The following is a 24,603-nucleotide window of genomic DNA, read 5'->3' on the forward strand; positions in this document are numbered from 1 at the left end:
AACTCAGTACTGGCATAACCAGTCAGGAGGAGAAGGAAACCACACTCACTACAATTCCAGTCTCACATAGACCTACCACGACAGCAAACCAAACACATAATCACACAAAAACATACTCGGAAGCTCTAAATAAAGATCTGCCTAAGCAGCAGAGACCTCCAAAGCAGACACCCAAGCAACCGCTACCCCAAAACAAAACACGTGCAACACATATCTCACAAAGCCAGTGTGCCAAACAGTCACAGCCCTTAAGACTAAACAATACACCTGATACACTTGTAATAGGTGACTCTATCGTCAGGCACACTGACGTCCCGCTCACCAGGCTGAACAAGGAGAGGGTCACGGTGAGCAGCCTGTCGGGCGCTAGGATCCACCACATAACACAAGCACTCAGGTCACTCCAAGGCAAGTACAAATATGACTCGGTCATTGTCCATGCTGGTGTGAATGACCTGAGACGTACCTCCCCGGACTACATGAAAAGAGACATAAAAAAGCTCTCTGAGCATGTAGCCCAGGCCGGTATGACCCTGACCTTGAGTAGCATCTTACCCTCACCAAGAATGATGCCACAATATGAAGACAAGATGATCAATTTCAACAATTGGCTTAAGTACTGGTGTCATTCAAAGGGGATCCGATGCCTGTCGGGATGATATGCTTGACAAGCCACGATGCTTCGCTAGGGACGGCTTGCACCTGTCACCCCTGGGCTTTCGGATATTGGCAAAGGCTCTTGCTACCCCCATAGTGCCTTTTTTAGGCAAGGCTCAAAAGACAAACCCACCTCCATAGGTATCACAAGGGATAAGAAACTAAGAGTAATGCTACTCAACGCCAGACATTTAAACCTCAAGATGCGCGCACTCGAAACTCTCCTTAGCATGGAGAACATCGATATCTGTGCAGTAACAGAAACCTGGTTCAGGGCTCCCGAGAGCACCCCAGCACTACCAGGTTATACCTCATGCCATGCTTTTCGGCCCCAAAACTTGGACCGAACCACAAAAGGAGGGGGAGTATCGATATTCATCAAAGATACCCACACCTCCAGTGGCAAAGCACAAAGCATCAGAGACTATCCATGTGCAACTAACAGTGGGTAAAACTGCCTTCCAGTTTATAGCCTGCTACAGACCACCCTCCCAAACCCAGGAACCCCACTCGGCCTTTCTGAGAACACTGGAAAATATGAAGGTCTCTCCAAACACCATTATATTGGGCGACTTCAACTACACAAACATAGACTGGGAGCATTACTCTAGCTCCAACACCCTAGCCCAAAGGTTCCTAGAATTTATAAACTCAAATGCTATGGAACAACTTGTTACCACTCCCACAAGAGGGGAAAACATACTGGACCTGATCATCACCAACATGGAGACTCTATGCTCCAGACCAGAAGTGTATCCCTCACTGGTAAGATCAGACCATAAACTAATCTCACTGGATATTCACATCCCGACCCCACCCCCTGCCCAGAAAACCACATTGAAAAACTTCTCTAAAGCAAATTTCACACTCCTCAAAACCGAGGTGGAATCCTTCAAAGCCCCCGGACCTGTGGAAAATACGGCCCAGACCGCAGAATCCTTTATAAACACATTCTATGAACACCTTCAGGAATGCATGGATCATGCGATCCCAAATAAAACCAAGACCCAATCCTCCAAAGGCAGACGTCCTGTCTGGTGGAACCCAGCCATAAACAAACTATACAACAGAAGGAGGAAGCTACTAAATGATAGAGCAAAATCCCAAAAAGGGAAGGCATCACTGATCAGTATTAGCAAAAAACTATGGGCACTCATAAAATTGTCTAAGGCCAGCTTCGAGAGAAAAATTGCACAGGACACTAAGGATAATCACAAGGCTTTCTTTAGTTATGTTAGGAACCTGGGTGGTAATTCCCAGATATGCTCAGAATTAGTCCAAAATGACAAAAAATACACTGAACCCACAGACATTGCCAACATCCTAGCTGACAGGTTCAGCGCAAACTCCCCCCCCAAAGGGCAAATATCTATCCCAGCAGAGTGCTGCCCCCCTGACATCTCAGATGCTCAGGTAAGAGCCGCCCTCTCCAAAGCAAAAACACAGCATCAATGGGACCAGACGGTGTCCCGGGCTGCGTCCTACAAGAACTCCAAGAAGAGCTAAACCCAAACATAAAACTACTGTTCAATCTCAGCCTTACTACAGGATATGTGCCCAAAGAGTGGCGTACAGCAACAGCGGTCCCTCTCCATAAAGGTGGTGCCTCAATGGATCCTGGAAACTATCACCCCATAAGCCTGACTAGCTTGGTCTGCAAAACTATGGAAAGGATCATCATGGACCTCATAAATAAAGATATTGGGGACCTACAGACACTGGATCCTACCCAGTTCGGCTTTGTTAAGGGCAGATCCTGCCTCTTAAACCTGGTTGATTTCTTGAAACAGTCACCAAGGCCATTGACGAGAGGAAGGTGGTCCACACAGCCTACCTGGACCTCGCAAAAGCCTTCGATACAATACCCCACTCGGGCATTATAGATAAGCTCACCAGCTTAAATATAAACCCCTATGTCACTAGATGGATTGCAAACTGGCTCAAGGACAGAACTCACATGGTTAGAATTGCTGGAGCCATGTCAGACTCCAAACCAGTTACAAGTGGTGTCCCACAAGGCTCAGTCCTGGGACCTCTCTTGTTCAGTATATATTTCTCGGAGGTACAGGCCAACACGGAAGGACTGTGGCTGACCAAATTCGCAGATAACTGCAAACTGGGCGCCATAATCGACTCTCCAGCAGACACAAGCATCCTCCAAAAGGGCCTCATAGAAACAGACAACTGGTGCCAGTGCCATGGCCTCAAGCTAAATGCCAAAAAGTGTATAGTCATCCCCTTTGGCAAAAACAAAGTGCCCGCAAATTACCACATAGGTCATAATCCATTAAGTACAGAAGAAGTAATTAGGGACCTGGGGACCCAAGTTGATAGCAATCTCTCATTTGACAACCACGTGGCCGAAGTGGTTAGAAAAACATTTTATATAGCCCACCTAATCATGAAGGGATTCACATCTGGATCAGGTGAGGTCATTGTGCCTCTTTACTCATCCCTCATCTGGCCCATAATTGAGTACAATGCCCCTTTTGGGATGTACCTTACCAGACACCTGCAGCAACTGGAAAGACCCCAAAAGTACCTCACCAAGAGGATCAAAGGGCTCAAACAGATGCCATATGCTGCCCGGTTAAAGAAACTCCAGCTCTATTCAGTGCATACCGCCTGTTCAGAGGCGATCTGTGCCTGACGTATAAAGCCATGTCCAACCCGGAATTAATGGACATGCTGCACCTCAGAAAATCCAAATCCCATCGAGCTATGCACTCGAGAGACTTGAACCTCAGCACTGAAATAAATAGGACATGCTGGAGGGACAGATTCATAACCCAGAGGCTCCCTTCACTCTGGAATAAAATCCCAGTCCAGGTTAGGCAGAGTCCCTCATTGACTCTCTTCAAGAGGAATCTTGATGAGTGGATGGGAGATCGTAGGTTTACCCCAGGTATCACTTCTGTGTCACTGTTAGACAGAGGCACAGTATACTAACCTTGAAAAAGGGCATAGCAAAATAAATTTAAAATGGGTGGCGAAAGCCAAACACATTCTGGCTAGGCTTATAAATGCCCTAGGGCAGATAGCCTAGTATGAACCTATGAACCTATGAACCTATAGAAACTCCTGTTGCAGGCAAGGAATGAGAAGAATCATTGCTTCCAGACTGTGAGAATGTTGACTCCATAAACTTTTTATGTACCATTGAAGCTTCCTCATATGCAGTCTTGCATATGGAATCAGTAGGATGCAGGATGCCATGAAGCCCAGAGCCTGCAGAATTTGTCTTGCAGATAACTGGGCTTTGGTTGCTATCAGTTTGAAGTAAGCAGTCAGTTGCCTTTGTTTGTCTGGCATGAGGCAAGCCATCTGGGCAGTTGTATTCAAGCTTGCACCCAGGAATGTTATCTTTTGAGAGGGTACCAGTTTTGATTTATTTTCATTTATTGTGTACCCTAGGCATGTTAGAAGCCTTTTCACAAATGCCAGGTGTCGAAGAAGAGTGTCCTTGTTCTCTGCTTGAATGAGACAATCGTCGAAATAAGGATATATTTGTATACTTTTTTGTCTGCATAATCCAATTACTGGTGCCAGGCACTTTGTAAAGACCCTGGGCGCAGTAGATAAGCCAAAGGGCAGTGCAGAGAACTGGTAATGCACTAAGCCAGCCTTGAATCTGAGGTATCTTCTGCACAATTGTCTTATTGGGACTTGCAGGTATGCCTCTTTTACGTCTAATGTCACCAGCCAAGCATTCCTGCCCAGCATGGGTAGAAGCTGATGCAAAGTCAGCATTTTGAATTTTGGAATGAACTGATATGTGTTCAAAATTGATAAATCCAGTATTGGCCGCTAGGCCTTGTCCTTTCTGGGTACCAAGAACAGTCTTGAGTAAAAATCTTGTCCTTTTTCCTGTTCTGGTACTGTCTGAATGGCCCCCATATCCATGAGGGATGTAACCTGTTTCTGTGCCTCTGCCCATTGATTTTTTGGCAGATCTGGCCAACCATTTGCCATTGGCAGGGTGTGGAAATGAAATCAGTATCCCTGTGATACGATGTTTAGTACCCACTTGTCCTGGGTTATTAACTGCCAGTTTTGAGCAAAATGTGCTAATTTTCCCCCTATGGGTGCTGCCAAAAGATAAGTGCTTGGTGTAGGCAGAGGGAAGTCATTGGGATTGCTTTCTGTAGGTTTGCGCTTTATCTCCTCCATATTTGGAGGTGGAAGCGCTCCATTGCTTTGACCTTTATGAATCTTGCACCTGGTATCTGGAACCCTTAGGGCGTCTGGATTTGCCCCTTTGAGCTCTGTCTGACACAGGAAAGGACCAGTTTTTTGTAGGCCAGTGTCTACTGAATCTTGGTGGCTGCACTTGTAAGAAGTCTTTAACAGTTTGCATAGACTTAGCTTTATCCTCCATTTTCTTTAAAACCTCTTCTGGCTTAATACCAAACAGAGAATCATGCTGTAAAGGTGCATCTAGCAATTTAGCTTTAACATGATCAGGTAAATTCTGTTCCTTTAACCAGGCATGCCTCCTAATCACAAATCCAGTAACTGTGGCCCTGCAGGAGGCCTCTAAGGAATCAAAACCACATTGCAAAGTATGCTTTCCAACTTGTTCAGCTGCATGCACTAATTCCTGCAATTCTTTATTTTCTGCACATTCTGAAATCAACATCATTTTCTGTTTCAGCCATCCCATAACATGTTGTTGGTACTTAAGCATATGAAATTGACAGTTTAAGGCCCTGATTGCCAAGGCTGCAGATGTATAAACCTTTTTTCCCCATCTGTCCAGTGCCATTGAATCTGTCAGAGGGGGTAGAATTTTTGCTGTTGAGGCCTTAACTCCCTTTGGACCTTGTGAAATAGTTCTTATCTTAGCTACATGGTGGTCAAAGGACAGATTGCTGTTTAAATATGTTCCCGGATCCTTTACTACTGGGTTGACTCTTAGGGGCGTTTCCCTAAGGGCATTATCAAGTATTTTTTGGCAGTTTTACGCCATGGCTTTGGCACCAGTCATTTGTCTGTGTTAAACCAACTTGCAAGATGTTTATGTCTTGGGGTAATTTATAATAGCTCCCAGTTTACAGTCATCTGTAAACGTGGTGAGTCAGAGGCCTTCAACATGAGCCTTAACTTCCAAGAAGTAGATGTCAAACAGGAATGGGTCTAGCACAGAGCCTTGGGGTACTTCACTGGTGACCGGTCTCTTGGTAGAAGTAGACTCACCGATCCTGACTTCTTGGGTGTTGTCTGTGAGCCTGTGAGTCAGCAGGCAATCCAGCAATTTGTGTAAGGGTTCACACCTAGTTTAGACAGCATGGCAACAATGCCTGAGTGGGGTATTTTATCAAATGCCTTAGGCAAGTGAAGATAAACTGTACGCCATGTTTTATCCTTGCCCATTGCCTTGGTGACCCACTCAAAGAAATATACCAGTTAAGTAGGCATGACCTTCCCTTAAAGCCAAACTGGCATGGATCCAGTGTCTCTAGACTGCCAATATCTTTACATATCACTTCCATTATAATTCATTCCATGGATTTGCATATGAGGCTTGTTAGGCTGAGTCTATAGTTACCTGGCTCACTTGTTGGTCTGCCTTTGTGGAGAGGAATGACTGTTGTGATCCTCCATTCTTTATTTTAAAGTCCAGGAAGCATTGTGCCTGTCAGTTTGAGGTAATGAACGTTTCCCAGTCTACAGAGGGTTAGTATAAAGTCACCCATAAATACAGTGCTTGGTTGGATGGTGAGTGCATCTAGTAGGTTTAAGTAAGATTCATGAGACTCTAAGGGCATACATGGTGACCTACAGCTAACCATGATATGATGAGGGATCTAACCTGTGGTGACCTGCACATGGATGAGCACCATGGTATTATACTGTTTAATCAATCTGGATGTATGTTGCTAACATAGATTGAAACAACTCCACCTTTGGCCCCAGTCCATGCAGTTGTTGGTCTAAATGTGTGGAAAGCACTGTAGCCTTGTAGTTCCAGAGTAATTTATATGTCTTTAAACCAAGTCTCATTTATGGCACAGATGCCTACATTCTCCAGATTGAGGAGAGCTTAATGGGTGTGAAGTTTTTTTTGTTTAGTCTACAAGCATTGAGCAGTAATACCTTGAGGTTGCTTGTAGACTTTTTTACTATGTTAGTTTTGTCTTTTGGAACAGCCTAATTGGCAGATATTGGATACCACTCAAGTAATATCAGAAATTAAGCCAATAATTAAAATCAATCATTTTATGTTCATTAATTTGCATCATCCTTGGTGAAGGTAGAACATCGTTCAATGTACGGCTTGTACCACTCTGCGACATGTATTCTGAGAAATACACTATGTCTCTCTTTATATGGTTCAGTGATGTATGTCTTGGGTCATTTACACCCACATGGAATATGACAGAATCATATTGGTACCTGGGTTGCAATAACTTGAGTGTGTGCATGATATTATAGAACCTGGCTCAGATAGGCAAATGACCGTTATCATCTTGTCCAACCTGATAATTAGGGCATGTGTGTGTCACATAGTGGAGACCTCAGTGACAAGAGTATTAAGTAAAGTGTATGCTTACATAAGACAATCTGTGTGTGTTGTGAATGGTGTATGGGAGGGCTGTAGTAGTGTGGTTATTCCTGATGACCAAGTTTGCATGAGAGATTTTTGCCTTAAAAGTAGCGGTCTATTTACATCTCTCACATACTGTGTTATTTTTCTTTAATGATTAATTAAATATTAACTGTTTGTCTGAGAACATGAGACAATTGCTGCATTGCTTTAGGATGCCCAAATGTATCAAGTTGGCCACAGAGACATTAGGGAATTGCATATCCATATTGTCAGATCCTGTGATAGGGTTGGCTGTTTAGGACAGATTACTAGGTTTTAACAGGGGTCTCCTAGGGTAGTTTCTGTGTTTAATAGAAGAAAGGTATATAATGCCAGGATATGGTAGTGCTATTTGATGCACAAGACAGTGGTTCTAAGCTTATTTATGCACAATGTCACACTATTTAACAGGTTTTAGATCTAATCCTAACATTATAAATAAATTGTACTATCCAAGTAGTTGCTATTATGCAGTGTATTGCTAACTGCCACAGCATGCTGGAAAGCTCCATGCAGAAAAGCTTGAAAACTGACTCCTATGCCATCTAGTCAATAAATAACCACACTTTGAGATGCCAACTCTGAGAGCCTAAGTAACCACCTTCTGCCACCAGATGTCTGGCTCTAGAATCTGTAATTGTAAAAGCAAAGCAAAAGCAGCTCTCAAGTGCCGATTAAACAACAAACAACCATCAAACAGCAAGGTCTTTGGCTAATTTGCCCTTTTCTCAAAGAGATTTAGAGAAACGCATACTATAAAAGCCAACAAACAGAGAAATGACTACTTTTTGCCATAAAATTAAATAAATAAATGAAAACAGTAGTGATCTCTGTATAAAGTACAAGTGTAGTTAATCAAGAAATTATTCTTATCTTAGTTTGGATGGCTCAGGATGCAGTTGAAACTCGGGAAAAGTGTTGCAGAGTTTTCTGTAAGTGAACAAAAAGCCTTGCAACTTGCCTGATTTACAGTAGATAAAAAAGCTTGTAAACTGACTCCTATGCCCTTTAGCCAATAAATAACCACACTTTGAGCTTCCTCCAGAGCTTCCCAACTCAGAGCCCAGGAAAACATCTTCTATCACAAGATATATGACCCTGCAATCTGTTAATGTAAAAACACAGCAAAAGCAGCTCTCAAGTGCAAATTAAACTAACAATTAAGACCCTAGCTAATTCGCCATTCTGCAATAAGATTTGGAGGCACAAAATGACTATTTTTGCCACCTAATTAAACAAATGCTTTAACATATGCAATCACAGTGTGATGCCTCTGCACTGGCCCAGTAATCAAGGAGCCTCAATCCTCACCATTACCACTAGTGAGGGATATACACATTGGGAGGATGGCAAGTATACACACAGTAAAGTACAATTTCCTTTAAGAGCATACAGAGAAAACAGTCTGGGGCTGGTCTCTGCCTCTTTCGTCAGATCCCCAGTAAGACTCCCAACTGGCACAGCTATAGAGTTAAGATGTCAGTTGAGTGGTCAAGCCAAAACCTCCAGCACCCTCTCTGTCCAACCAGTGCTTTGGGTCCCTGCCCAAGTAGCTGACACACACACACACACACACACACACACACACACACACACACACACACACACACACACACTTTGAGATTTGATTTATATACAAACACAGAGACACTCCTGGGGAAGGCTGGCACAGGTTTACTAGCTATGTGCCCTTCTGCCTAGACTATAAGGTGTTATCACTGCCACCATCCACTACTTATCAGCTACTTTAAGGACCTTACAAGGGGTGCTCAATCCTACTGTGCAGTGTTACTATTATCCAAATGGTAAGTGTGGCCAAACATTTAAATCTATTTAGGAGTGGCCTATACAGTGTCACCAAATACATATGCAAGTATTCTAAAAGCTTAAATATCTCTAAACAAGCCAGCCACAATTAAAAGGTTTAAATATATTTAATAATAAATACTAAAACAACAAGACAATACTTAACTCACAGTGACTACAGAGTACAGAGTCACAGGAAATATTTTAAAACATTGCAGGACAGTCTCAAATAAATACAGAAAACATCTAACTGATCTTTACTATATTCCTATCTATATCTAAGAGCTATCACTGTACCCTTGTTACTTACTATTAGCGAGGCAAATGCAGATGAGAAGTGCTGAATTGATGTTTCTAGATTCAGGACAAGATATAAAATGCCAAGTCTGTCTCAGAGAGTTCTAAAATTACTATAAAACATTACTGCTGGGTCAGCTGGAATGACATCACTCTCACCTGCCTTCAGTTCCCAGGCTAACAAACTTAACAAAATTTAACATTTCTCTGTGAAAAATACATATCTCTCAGATGTTTGCTCAGAATTGGAAGTCATAAAACAATTAAGTACGTTTACATCTGCTGAAAGTGTACAGTCTGTCTGGGTCTCCCCCCAGGCTTCCGGACCCACTTCCTTGTCTCCAGGTCTGCGTGTAACTGCATGCGCACATGGTGCTGCATTATCAAAATCATTCCATATCAGGACATCTGCAGGGTTATCCTTAAACAAACCTACTTGCTTCCCTCCTTTTCCACCCTCCCAGTCAAGGTGAACCCTAGCCAAAGTTATTTGGAATGGGGTCCCTCCTAAAGCTCTGACTGGAGTAGGCTGCCCAAGCAAGTAGTGCTCCTCTGTAACCATTGCAGGCTTCACAATGGTTAGGCCAGGGGCTGTGTTGCTCTTAGCCATGGCCTCTTTCCCATTCACTAAGATAGTTGAAGGGAACGCCAAAACTAAAGACCACAAAAGTGTACCCAGACAGAGCCAAGGTTCAGCAAGAAAGTAACGCAATTTATTTAAAAGTAAATAAACACAACGTTTTCACTCCTGTTAAACAGAAGCTTCATCAGCATACAAAAGACGTAAACTCACGATATTTAAACCTAATCACTGAACAGGTGATTAGTTTCAATAGTTAAAATTTAAAGTGCAAGTGCACCAACAAGAGTGATAAACTTCATGTTAAAAACAAAGTAAGTACATATCAATGTACATGCCAGAGATCATTCGTTCAAAAATAATTAAAATGAAATGACATAAAATAAAATGGAATAAAAAAGAGAGAATGTAAACAGGTACCACAACGGACTAAACGCCATGTACTTAGAAGCACTGGTCAACCTAAAGTTGAATTAATTTATGGTTTGACCCTTGTGTAGAGAGTTAAATAAATAATATAAAAGTAGGTCATACTATAGAAACTAACCTAACACTAGGGCATGAAAACGACTAAGCCATATAAGGTTAAAGCTAATAATATGGCAACTGCAACTAGATGCCTTCTCATACCCGGGTCTCAATGATAACTGTAATATAGCTGCCATATTAAAGTATAGAAGCTATTTAAGGTGAGGGTTACTGGGTGCCACCTCTTTATGTTCATTCACTAACTTATGTTGTATGTGACAACTTGTTGTTATACATTAAATTATATTTTAACCCTGTTATTGTCTGCCACAAAGGCCAGTACTTTCTATAAGGTTTTTTATCAGCTTAAAGCCTTAGCATTAACCTTATATGGCTTAGTCGTTTTCATGCCCTAGTGTTAGGTTAGTTTCTATAGTATGACCTACTTTTATATTATTTATTTAACTCTCTACACAAGGGTCAAACCATAAATTAATTCAACTTTAGGTTGACCAGTGCTTCTAAGTACATGGCATTTAGTCCGTTGTGGTACCTGTTTACATTCTCTCTTTTTTATTCCATTTTATTTTATGTCATTTCATTTTAATTATTTTTGAACGAATGATCTCTGGCATGTACATTGATATGTACTTAATTTGTTTTTAACATGAAGTTTATCACTCTTGTTGGTGCACTTGCACTTTAAATTTTAACTATTGAAACTAATCACCTGTTCAGTGATTAGGTTTAAATATCGTGAGTTTACGTCTTTTGTATGCTGATGAAGCTTCTGTTTAACAGGAGCGAAAACGTTGTGTTTATTTACTTTTAAATAAATTGCGTTACTTTCTTGCTGAACCTTGGCTCTGTCTGGGTACACTTTTGTGGTCATTCACTAAGATAGGATAAGATATTGTGGTAGTTTGGTACCCTTGTTGTCTTGAGACAACTTACTGTTGGCATTTTGCCGTTCCCACTTACTAGCTCTCCCAACTTTTGTTTCCCACCTTGCCTCCATGGACATCTATATGCTATATGGCCCACTGGTTGCATTTAAAACATTTAACCCTTGGTTCTGGACATGTACCTGGACTAGTGGCATCCCCTGCTACTGGTGGACTCTGGGGCAGTCTGCACTGCTCACCATGGCTTCCCCTAGACCGATGAGTAGCACTGAGTGTCTTTTTCCTGTGCAGTGATGCCCTGGTTGCTAGGTGTAGTTCTCCCTTATTCCCCAACTCATCTACAGTATTGCATTGTCTGCTAGCTAACCATATTCTCATGTCATCAGGCAAAGTGCTAAGGGTTTGTTCCCTCACCAAAAGGTCTGCCAGCCCTTCAAAAGTGGTGACCTGACATCCACTCACCCACCTATGAAAATAAGTGCTTAGTTCAGAAACATATTCATACACTTCTTCCTTGCATCTACGCTCACAAAACTTTTTCCTATAAGCTTCAGGTGTTAAATTAAAACATTTTACCAAACAGTTCTTTACAACAGTATAATTTAAACAATCAGTATCAGACAATTTGGAGATAACAGTGACAGCTTTACCATGGAATAAGGGGGTCAGGAACTGTACCCAGAGCCCTTGGTCAACATTATACTGTTTACATACCCTCTCAAACATATGAATGAAGCTATAAAAATGATCCCCCTCTGTAAATTGTGGAATAAATTTTCTGACCTTTGTTGCTTCTAGGGCTCGGTTACTCCCTTCCCCATTGCCTCCCATGACTCTGCCGAAGAGTCAGCATCTCCTTTTCATGTTGCCTCTGCCTCTCATTCTCCTCAGCCTCCAGATGTCTCAGTCTCTCTGCTGCTTCTAGTTCCAAATGCTTGGCCTCCAACTCAAGTCTCTAACTCCAGATGGATTTTTAAGTCCTCTGTGGAAAGGTTGAGCTGTCCATTTCCTGAGAGTTGTACATCTCCACGGTCAGTTTGATTGTCCTCCTTGTTGCTATTATGTGATGCAGCTGTGACTAAAGCTGCAATCATGTCTGCTTTAGTCACATTGGCATGCAACAGTCCTTTAGCCTGGCACATCTCAGCCAACTGGCTCCTTGTCAGCTTGCCATACTCCTCTGCTGACATGCTTTCCTGCTCTCCCTGACTAACTAAGCTAGCAAAATAAAATAAAACAATTGTGATATGAATTCAATGTTCACTGCATGGCTGATTGACAGCACAGACACCTTCAGTGACCACTGTACACAAGCTACAGGAATTCAATATCAACACCACTACAAACCAATTAATATGTGATGTGGCTATCCCACCACTGCCAAACAATTAATATGTGATGCCCCTGCACTGGCCCAGTAATCAAGGAGCATGAATCCTCACCATTTGCACCAGTGAGGGATGTACACCTTGGGAGGATGACAAGTACACACACAGTAAAGTACAATTTCCCTTAAGAGCACACAGAGATCACAGTCTGTCTGGGGCTGGTTTCTGCCTCTTTCTCCAGATCCCCAATAAGACTCCCCACTGGCACAGCTATAGGGTTAGGATCTCAGCCGAGTGGTCAAGCCAAAACCTCCAGCACCCTCACTGTCCAACCAGTGCTTAGTGTCCCTGCCCAAGTAGCAGATGCACACACACTTTGATATTTGATTTATATACAAACACACAGACACTCCTTGGGAAGGCTGGCACAGGTTAACTAGCTATGCCCCCTTGAGCCCAGACTATAAGGTAGTTATCACTGCCACCAACCACTACTTATCAGCTACTCTAAGGCCCTTCAAAAGGGTGCCCAATCCTACTGTGTTATGTTACTATTATCCAAATGGTAAGTGTGTCCAAGACCAAGGTTATTGGAGTGGCAAATGCAGTGTCTCCAAATACATATGCAAGTACCCTAAGTGCTTAAATATTTCTAAACAAACCAGCCACAATTAAAAGGTTTAAATATATTTAATAATAAATGATAAAAAACAAGGCAATACTCAATAAGTCAACACAGTGACCACAGAGTTCAGAATCCCAGGAAATATTTTAAAACAACATTGCAGGGCATTCTCAAATACAAAAAAAAATCTAACTAATCGTTACTATATTCCTATCTATATCTTACTGATATCACTGTACCCTAGTTACTTACTATTAGCAAGGCAAATGCATATGAGATGTGCTGAATGGATGTTTCTAGATCCAAGACAAGATACAAAATGCCAAGTCTGTCTCTAAGAGAGTTGTTTAATTACTATCAAACATTACTGCTGGGTCAGCTGAATGACATCACTCTTTGTCACCCGCCTTCAGTTCCCAGGCTAACAGAAACTTAACAAAATTTAACACTTCTCTGTGAAAAATACATATCTCTCAGATGTTTGCTCAGAACTGGAAGTTGTAAAACAATTAATGTATTTTACATTTTAGACCTAGTAATTACCTTTCTCCAAGACAAGAGAAAGAAACATCTAACTTTAGTCATTGTGTCTGCTTGCTGCACTGAAACTACTTTTTGTAGTACATCATAAAGGACTTGGATTTCAACTTAATTTCTTGAAGTTTTGCAAGTTACCTCTGTATGTCCCAGCTTCTACCATTAAAACATACATTTGCACAGGTATATAGTTTATATACATTTCTGTTCTTTTCCAGTAGGGTACACTGTGATCACATTCTTGAAGCTCAGTACATAACATACAGTTCACTTTCATCTGTTGGACAAGCATATAAATCATATTACTAGTCACAAATGACCTATGATTATTTACAAAATTCCAGATAGCTGGGCTGGCAGTGCCACATTTCCATATAAATCATATTAATCTTTTCAAGTGACATATAATTATTTACAAAATTCCAGATAGCTGGACTGGCAGTATTTCCCTGGTGTTACAGTAACAACTGCGGTAGTTTTCAGCTGAGTCTAGAACAGAAGCACCTGTTTAAAAAGGAATAATTTGTACAGTATACAAAATATTTACATAACCATAAGAATTAATCAGAGGAGGTTAGAAATGATTGGGAAGCAGTACTGGAAATGCAGTTTAGAAAAGAAAAATATACAGACATCTGTGTGCCTCCCAAGAATGCAACAAAGTCCAGAAGATTTAGTATTTTTGCTAGGATGTGTTTGCATAGATATTGTTATACCCCAAGCAGACTTCTGACAATTTTCCTCAGGTAGATAGCAAATGCTGGAAGTATGATGGCAAACAGGTAACTGGGAATATTTGTTTGGGGATGTAAATAGCAGGCAGATTAGAACAATTCTCAAAGAATATTTTGTCAGAAAAGCAGGGGGAGCAAATCATTTTAGGAAAAATTTATTTGGAATATAGACGGGCTCTGAAATGCATAAAAATAATAAGGCCTTTCTAAGTTTAATGCTACTAGATGCCAAAACAACAGTTGCTAGAAAATAGAAATCAAAATCTAAACCAAGTGTAACTGAAGCACTGAATATTGTTAAGAAGAAAGAACTGACGTTGGGATCCTTAGAAAAAAAGGAAAGTGTAAAGTACATAGATGTAAACAGAATCTGTGTGAACAATACATACAAAATAATGTTCGGGGGGAGGAATAGTGAGGTTTAAGGGAAAAAAGAAATTAACAATTTCTGCAATGTTCAATGTGAGTGATAAATGTGTATACACAAGAAAAAATGTTTGTATGGTTTGCTTTCCTTCATATTAAATGTATGTGCTCCAGTGTCACTGCTTTAGTTGTGACTTAATAAAGCATGCTACCCGAGATCCAGGAACAGTGAGTGTACATAGTACCTTGTACTAACAGTGGTTTAATAAAACATGCTACCTCAGATCCAGGAACAGTGAGTGTACACAGTACCGTGTACTAACAGTGATGTAATAAAGCATGCTACCCGAGATCCTGGAGCAGTGAGTGTACATAGCACCTTGTACTAACAGTGATTTAATAAAGCACGCTACCTGAGATCCAGGAACAGTGAGTGTACATAGTACCTTGTACTAACAGTGATTTAATAAAGCATGCTACCTGAGATCCAGGAACAGTGAGTGTACATAGTACCTTGTACTAATAGTGATTTAATAAAGCATGCTACTTGAGATCCAGGAACAGTGAGTGTACATAGTACCTTGTACTAACAGTGATTTAATAAAGCATGCTACCTGAGATCCAGGAACAGTGAGTGTACATAGTACCTTGTACTAACAGTGATCTAATAAAGCACACCACCTGAGATCCAGGAACAGTGAGTGTACATAGTACCTTGTACTAATAGTGATTTAATAAAGCATGCTACTTGAGATCCAGATACAGTGAGTGTACATAGTACACTGCACTAACAGTGCCAGGATACAGCATTCTAGTACCTTGGCTTGATTATAATAAGATTATTTACATCATGTTTATTCCCATGTGAAGGTAAAGATTTGTTAAACTAAGAACAACTAGAAACAACATTAGCTTTTCTTGTCCCTGCTGTCTTTATCAAATTCCATAATGCAAGTCTCAGTTCTGAAATTAGGAAAGTTGAATGGTTTTGCTAATTATGAAACACAGACTGAATTTGCTTTAATGGGAATGCAATAAATTTTATATAGTCGGTGTTAAGATTATACCATTAACACCCATAATTTTTGACTCTGTTGGCCAGGTCTCTATTAAGTGATAAGTTCTCTCCTCCTATCTAAAATGGTCTTATTATAATGGAGCATTTATATGAACTGATGTAAACAAATATGATCTTCAATTAGTGTGAGATGATGTAGTAAGCAGTTTCTATACTCTAATTACACTGTTTGATTTCTAATTAATCCTACTGTTTATTTTTCTTAATCTGAAAATAAATGGCCAGATTCCAAAAGAGTTGCTCTGAGTGTAAGTCTGCCCTATTCCAGAAGCCTTGCTCTCATTAAAAGTGACTTACTTTGGTGTAAGATCTGTCTATAAGTGAGCTTACACTGGGGGCCAAATTTTAAAACACCTTCTCTCAATGTAAGTGGTCAATTACACAGAGAGCAAGCCTTGTGGAATTGGGCCTAAAGTTTACTTACAATCAGACTCTGACTGAATCAGCTGAATTACCCTTCTTACCTTAAGAATTGTGCTTTATTCCTACTGTAACATCATCAAATTATGCAAGAAAAAAGATAATTAAAATTGTATCCAGTTGCCTTCAATATCACCCAGGTTTTAGTAATTATCTCTGGCTGTGCTAGAAAAGCAATTATTTATTTCTCTGTGAGTGGCCATGGAACAGTCATTAAACATGATGTGTGATGGTATATCTGGAGTGGCCACTACACTTAGCTCAAAAGTAATAACAGTATAACTGAAAAGCACAGATCCAGACAATTTTACCTTGTAGGCCCATATACGAGTGCATTTGGACTAATTGGAAATCATATTTGTATTTTCACCACTGAATGTCAGGGTAGTTAAATTCCCCCAGTAAGAACAGAAGTAATTTTACTTCTAAATTAATAATATTACATACAAACTGAAAGTAAGGCAGCCACGGTGGTGCAGCGCTTAGTGTTGCCGCCTCACAGCAAGAGGTTCTCAGATTCAATCCTCGGCTCGGGTGCCTTCTGTGCAGAGTCTGCATGTCCTCCCTGTGGTCGCATGGGTTTGGTGCTCCAGCTTCCTCCTACATCCCAAAGACATGCTGTAAGTCTATTGGACACTCTAAATTGTCCCTAGGTGTGAATGTGTGCATGTGTGTGCCTTCTGTGGAAGGTTGGGCACCGGGCTGGTAACTCAACACCGTAAAAACTCCACTGCCAATCATGAGCCGACATGTGACCCGCTGTGATGACCCCTAACCAGGAAAAAGCCGAAAGAAGAAGACATACAAACTGAAAGTATGTATGTTTTGGTCAGTGTAGGAGATCTGTAACAGTAATATATGAGGGAATGTTGTTTCTAAATAATATCATATAAAAATTAACTAAAATTTTAGTCAGTAATAACAAACAGTAAACAGAATATTAAGAAACAATAAGAAGTATACAATGTTTACTTCAGAAACTCCCAACCATTGTTGCAGTGCATTTAAACTCCTGCCTAAAAATGATTAAACCATTCCTAGATATAATATAAACTTAATCCTGCCCTAACTAAACACTATAGGCCAAATGTCAGAATCAAATCTTCACAAACCACATTTCGGATTATATACATACAGATTTCAAAATTTCATATTGTTTTTCTGAGTGGGAACCAAGCAGAAAACAACAGCTTGATTCTTCATCTACGAAGTGGTGGAGACCATCATAATTCTGTGAAGGATTTAAATACACACACACACACACACACACACACACACACACACACACACACACACACACACACACACAATATTTTACATTATTTTGACTCTACTTGTCCCAACAACCTCTGGGTACTTGTTATCCACAGCACTTTGTCCTCTTTCTCCAAACGTTACAAACCGCCCTGTCCCTGATGTTAAACCATTCTACAATATGGGTCCTTCCATTCCAAGTAGAAACAAATTATACTGTCAGCTGTAGGCATTTCACTAAGGGGGGGATGTTATAGCAGTTTGGCCTATCTACCCAAGATCAGGTGGCTATCATTAGCATCTGATACAGATCGCCCTCTCTCAGTGATCACCTTTCTGCGTGCTGGATGATCCCATGTCACAGGTGGTATAAACAACTTGCGTTATCACTGGCCAGCTGAATATATATCTACTTAAAAATAGAGTCTTCCTCATGTTTTTTTTCCAGGCTATTACTTGTACTCAAGCACATCTACTAAGCTACATGTTTGTGACCTATTTTCTTTACAATAATTTTTAACTGTTACAGCAGCACAAGGGTATAATTTTTTTATATCAATTTATATTCCATTTTATGCCCATTTACATGTGTTTAAATATATGCATATTACTAGCAATTTTGCATGATTTAGCTGCTGACAATACTATTGTACATCTCCTACAACCTTTCAAGTCCCCGTTGCACTGCGGACTGCTAGAAACAGCCTAACATCCTGGTGCAACTAGAGCAATTTTCCTTGATGCCACCTGCTGGCTTAACTCTTTCACTGCACTTAGTTTAAATACATTAATCAAATTATAGATGATAATCTTTGAGAACTGCATAGCCTGATTATGGTTGTTGTTGATCTTTCGGCTGTTCCCGGTTAGGGGTCGCCACAGCGGAACTCCGGTCCACTAATGACTGGCAGTAGATTTTTACAAACGCCGAGGTGCCAGCTCGATGCCCAACTTTCAACGAAGGCACACCCATTTGCGCATATCTTTCGAATGCCACCCAACCGTGGGGAGGACATGCAGACTCCACACAGAAGGCACTCCCAGCACTCCAGCCAAGAATCAAACGGGAGAACGACTTGCTGTGAGGCAACAACGCTACCGCTGCACCACCGCGGCTTCATCATAGCCTGATTATGGTATATCATATTAACTTAATCAAGATGGTAATACGCATGTCATTCATTAGCGATGAGATAGGTTTGGACAGTAAACCTAGATTTGTTTTTATTGCCGGAGCTGACACAGTCAAAATTAAAAAAAAAAAACATATGCAATAACAATGCATATACTCATAAATGTAAACATTAGCAGTTGCTACATTTATATCAGAAGAAAACAGTTCAAGGCTGTTTTAGATTACAGAAGAGAGTTGATTATCTGAACATTGATTTTCCAAAATGTCAATTATCTGAACACAGCCTTCCAAAGTTTTCAGGAAGGAAAAATCATAAAGTCTGAATATGTAAACATCATATATATGCACGTGTGCATATTTTTTAAGCTTGTAGCCCACTCATGTGTGAAAAATATTCTTTATTGTCCACTGGAATCGCTGAATGATTGAAAAGTGTATTCCCTTTGTGCAGAAAAAACACGATTTTAGAAGTTTTTTTTAATCTGGCTCGGTTATATGTTTGATTATCCAAACAGTTTTATTATCTGAACTACCCAAGGTCCCAATTAGTTCAGATAATTGCCTCTCTACTGTACCTATCAATAAACATTTTTTTCCAGAAAAGATTAAACAGTTCTAACCTCAGATTACATAATCTGATTTTTGGTTTGTTAAACACACCAAGACTTTTTCATAAAATAATATAATGTGTTCTTCCATGTCTGATATAAAATGGTTAAACTAACTCATACAGTTTAACATTAATTATATATTCCTACTTTAATTTAACTAAATGTTAAGTCCATTTTAGATATGATTTTCTAAGTAATTACTGAAAAGAGTAAAACAGACAGATATATAAAACTCTGAGCTTTCTATATCACAGGAATAATCTGTCAGTGAAATCTAGAACTTTATACACATTTTCCCCACTTTATAACATTTATGTACAATAAGAAATTATTTGAAGTTTGAATATATTGGTATCCAGTGTGAACAGTATTATCTTTAACAAGTCTTTGCTTTTCACTACATAACTATTTATATATTCATGCTTTGGAAGAAAAAAAAAAAAAGAAAAACATGCCGTGGGTATGCATTTTCAGGTTGTGCAAAAGTGATTCAGTGTTTTCCCTTAACTAGATATTCATTCACAAACTTTTGTGTCTACTCTAAACTTTACTAAATGCTTATTTAATAATACTTTTTATTTTCAAAGGGAATTCACTTCTTAAGCTTTTTCTCAAACATCCATTTCATGAAATTTAGGTGCAAATAGTTTATAATGATGTACAGCACTCATTTTACCCTGTTTGATGTATATACTTCCTATGCATGCTAAAGGCAACTGGTTAGCTTATCAAGAACCATTTGCTGATAATAAACATATGTTGTGGGTATTGTATCAGTTAATATATAGGGAATGAGAGAATAAAAAAAAGATTAGACAAACATAATTTCATTCATACAATGTTAACTTGAAGTTCTTCCCTTAATGAAATTTATGATGGCAACCTAAACCCTGGATAGACCAATTTCATGAACATCAGTTAAGTCCCACTAGGATCAACTAAATTAATGGTTAACTCTGCCAAAATGCCAGATGCAAAAAAAGTCATTTTCTAGCTTTAGAAGTGTCTCTACACCTAAAACAGATACAGACCAATAGCTGCCTTTTGTTAGATCACAAGGACTCTGGTCCATATTGTAGTAGTATAATGTTTCAGTTCTAACTCTGTCTTCATATATGCAATATGTATGACAATGTTAGTAAATTCAATTTCTAATTTAGAGAAGACTATACTGTTTGCAAGTTTAGAAACTCTGTATTGACTTTATTCATGTATAACTGCATTTTGTGCTGCCCAATGTAAAAGTAAATAGCAATCCAATGAAAGAAGTATATGAATGGGATGACTTCAATGTGAATGTAGGTACCATATTAATATTAAGTACCCAAATCACAAACTGCACACTGTTGCATTTGCAACCATAGAGTGTATTAAATGTAAGTTTCCAGCAAGAGTTCTGATGCTATTTTGCATTTTTAAGATACTCATAAGATATACATTGGAACAGGTCATGTCCTTTTTGATAGGATGCAAGAGAATGCTAGATTGATACAAAATATTACAGAGAAGAAACACTTCAGCAGTTAACAAGTTTAACAGTTGCATAATTTACACAAAGACTATAAACACTATCCACTACATTTAATAAAATCTGTGTGGCATAGTGTAGAGCCTACACAGAATGTTACTGTGTCCATGTACACAGTTCGGAGAAACAAGGCACGCACGGTGGACTGGTGCATGGTCCAAACCAATGAATCCAAAACCAAGAGGGACCAGCACACACGCCAGCAGAAATAAGATACAATTTGAATTTTATTTGGAGGTAGCTAGAAAGCTGCCTGCCATAAAATATTAACAGACCGGTTTCGGCTAGTAAAGCTTTTATCAATGTATTATATTCTCTTAACAAAAGTTAATTCACAAAACACCATCACATCCTGGTACTCTTTATATTCACTAAATTTAAAGTGGTATACTCCTGACAAAAATCAACTTGTTAGTTTGAACACAGTCAAAGCTTGGAACATATACAAAACAATATAATAAATTTGTAGAATTTAATCAGACCTGAAAATCTGAAATCCTTATAATAATATAAATTATTCATAGGTTGCAGAAATGCAAATACCTTGTATGATACAAAATTATACAAAGCCATAAAATAGCTTGTATTGTGGGCAGGGCTTAGGTTCAGGTCTGAACATTTTTATATACTATGTAGTTTGAGCCTGAATAACTTACCATATGTAACTTGAGAATTATCTGAATATCATGGGGGTGCAAAGGACTATAACTGACACTAATGTGTGCCATATTGATAAATTTATTGTCTCGAAGTGCCATCATGTACTTCATATTCATTCAATCCCGGTTTAAAAAAAGCACCAAGATTTGTGATCCACTTGCTTTCCATATTGTTAAGTTTAGTATGCCATCCCATCTTAAAATTCCTGTGAAGTTGAATTTTATCTATAATGACAAACCTGAAAGAGGCACCTGTGTGGTTTTTACTATGTTTGTATAAAGCATTTGTTATTCGTCTATCTCTGATGGAACTTAGATGTTCACTAATTCTTATTCGGATGGGTCTAGAAGTCTGACCAACATAAAAGGCAGAACAGGTACAGTGGGCCAAATAAATAACCTAATCAGAGCTGCAATTTGCAAAAATGTTGATGTTATAAACCTTTGAAGTGTTTTTGCTAGTGAATTCTTTAGTTTTCCAAATGTGCTGACATGCACTACAATGTCCACATGGATAGCAGCCCACCAGTGGGTCCCCAAAAAGTGTGGTTTGTATTGTAGAAACTGGTGTAAATCTTTTATAATGTGTTAAATGAGACTGGATGGTACGCCCCCTTCGGTAAGAAAAGGCACATGTATCTGGAAGAATGTCATTGAGAAATGGGTTTGATTTCAATATATCCCAATGTTTGCTGACTATTTGTCTGAACCTAGATGTATTGTTTCCATAAGTGGTGACTAATTGGATGGGTTGTTGACATCAAGTAACATCCTCCTCTTGTAATCTATTATATTTCAATAGATCTGATCTTCTGCTGGTTTGGATTTGGGTAACCGTATTCATTAGATGTTCAGGATTATATCCTCTATCCATAAATCTTGCTGTTAATTCCTCTGTTTGTACTGAATATTCTGCATTTGTGGAGCATATTCTTTGAAGTCGCAAAAATTGGGACTTTGGGATGTTGCTGATGATGTGGCGGGGGTGAGAACTAGTGGCATGAAGTAAAATGTTGTATTGTGGAAATTTTCTGTGTATCAATGTTGCTAAAGTATGGTCAGGTAATCTTTTAATGGCAACATCCAAAAAAACAATTTCATGATATCCAGTGTTGGCTGTGAAATGTATACCAAAAGGATTGGTATTAAGGTATGCAACAAATTTGGATAATTCATCCATACCTGCCCGCCACACCATCCAGCAATCATCCAGGTATCTCCGCCAGATATCCAAATTGTCCATGTGAATATTTTGCTCAACATCGTATATGAAGGCCTGTTCAAAATATCCCATAAACAAATCCGCATAAATTGGGGCAAAGGATGCACCCATGGCTGTCCCTTTGATTCGCCAGTATGGGTTGCCTTCAAAGTAAAAGATGTTTTTTTGTAATACATATTCTGTAAGTGTAATCAAGAAATTATTAAATCCAGTAGAATATAAATTGGATTCATTTAACCAATGAGTCACCGCCATAATCCCAGCCTTGTGAGGAATACTCGTATATAAGGAAGATACGTCCAATGTACATAACAACCAATCTTCTTCCAACTGAGAGTCTTCAATAATATTCAAAAACTCTGTGGTATCTTGAATACATGATCTAACCATGGTCAGTAATGGTTTTTAGATGTACTGTGAGAAAGGCAGATAGGGGTTCTGTAAGTGATCCTCGACCTGATACTATAGGTCTGCCTGGTGGATTGAATAGATCTTTATGTATTTTTGGTATTAAGTATAAGTATTGTGGCATTGGTTCAACCACCTTGAGTTGCCTAGCAACTTGTGGAGTAATAATGCCCTCCTCTACTGCCAAATCCATAAAGGAATCAATCTCAGATTTGAAGTTAGAAGTGGGATCCACTACCATCTGTATATAGAATTGTGATTGAGATAACTGTTTGAGTGCCTCTTCCTTGTATTTGGAATGATCCATTACAACAATACCGCCCCCTTTATCCGCTGGAGTGATGACTATATCTTTATTCTGTTGTAATTGTGAATGTGCTGCTCTTTCAGCCTGATTAAGATTGCTGCGATTACATGTATAATTGTTGGAAAAATGTAAATCCTTCATAACACACTCTTTAAATATGGAGACATGCTTGTCCATAGGTGGTATAAATTTTGATTTACCAAATCGGAAACCCATTGATCTTTGAGAGTTAGACTCATCTGAAAAAAATATCTTAAGATTAAGGGTTCTGCAAAAGTTATTAATGTCTTCCATTAAAAAATGTTCAGGAACAGGTGATGTTGGTACAAAATTTAAACCTTTATTGAGTACTTTATATTGTACATCCGTAAGTGCAAAGGATGAGATGTTAAGAACATTATTCACTGTGTTGTTATTTGTTTCAGTAATGTTTGAAGGTTGGTTGTACCCATGTTTTCTCCAATGTTTCCTCCCAGCCCTGCGTGTGTTGGACCTAAAGGGATGGATTGCTTCCTTTCTGCAACTGGGGACGCCTGGTTAGAGGAAACCTCACCATCTGTGGTTGATGAATAATCATCATCAGATGTAACACTATGTGTTGTATCATTCTTTTTTTGAATTGGTCTGGGTCTTTTCCTGCCCCTTTATGGCTTATATGCCCCTTCACTAAACCTGACACTTTTTTGTGTTACGAACGGTTTACCTTTTTCGTAGTCACCTAGGTCTCTGTTAAACTTGTGTATTTTCTTTTTCTTAAGTTGTTCCTCTATGTTGGCCAATTCTTTGGCTAATTCTGATAAATGTCCTTGATAGTAATCTGTAGTAGAAAAGATTTCAGCTTCTAAGTGGTTTGTATATCTGTGGTCAGTGTTTCTATAGTTCTTTCATAATATTTAGAAAGGCTGTCTACAAAAAGCATAGATGCCTGATGTTGGGCGGTAGCCCAATCTTGTGTTAATTGGTTGTCAATATTAGCCACCAATGGTTGCAACCTAATTCAAAGCCCTCTGGGTGTAATGTCTTTTATTTTATACCCTTTAAAAAGCTTCAAGTGCCATATGTTGGTTCTGAGAGTTTTCATTTGTCTAC

At 39.4% G+C, this 24,603-nt stretch overlaps 1 protein-coding gene across 2 annotated transcripts in view; it reads right to left on the reverse strand.

Moving 5' to 3' along the window:
* LOC122813685 (zinc-binding protein A33-like) overlaps positions 1-24,603 on the reverse strand; it is a 164,707-nt gene that overhangs the window by 88,023 nt on the left and 52,081 nt on the right. The gene's annotated exons all lie outside the window — the stretch shown is intronic.

This window comes from Protopterus annectens, chromosome 10.part0, assembly GCF_019279795.1.
Source record: "Protopterus annectens isolate FY-2018-M chromosome 10.part0, PAN1.0, whole genome shotgun sequence".
In the NCBI taxonomy this organism is placed as follows: domain Eukaryota; kingdom Metazoa; phylum Chordata; order Ceratodontiformes; family Protopteridae; genus Protopterus; species Protopterus annectens.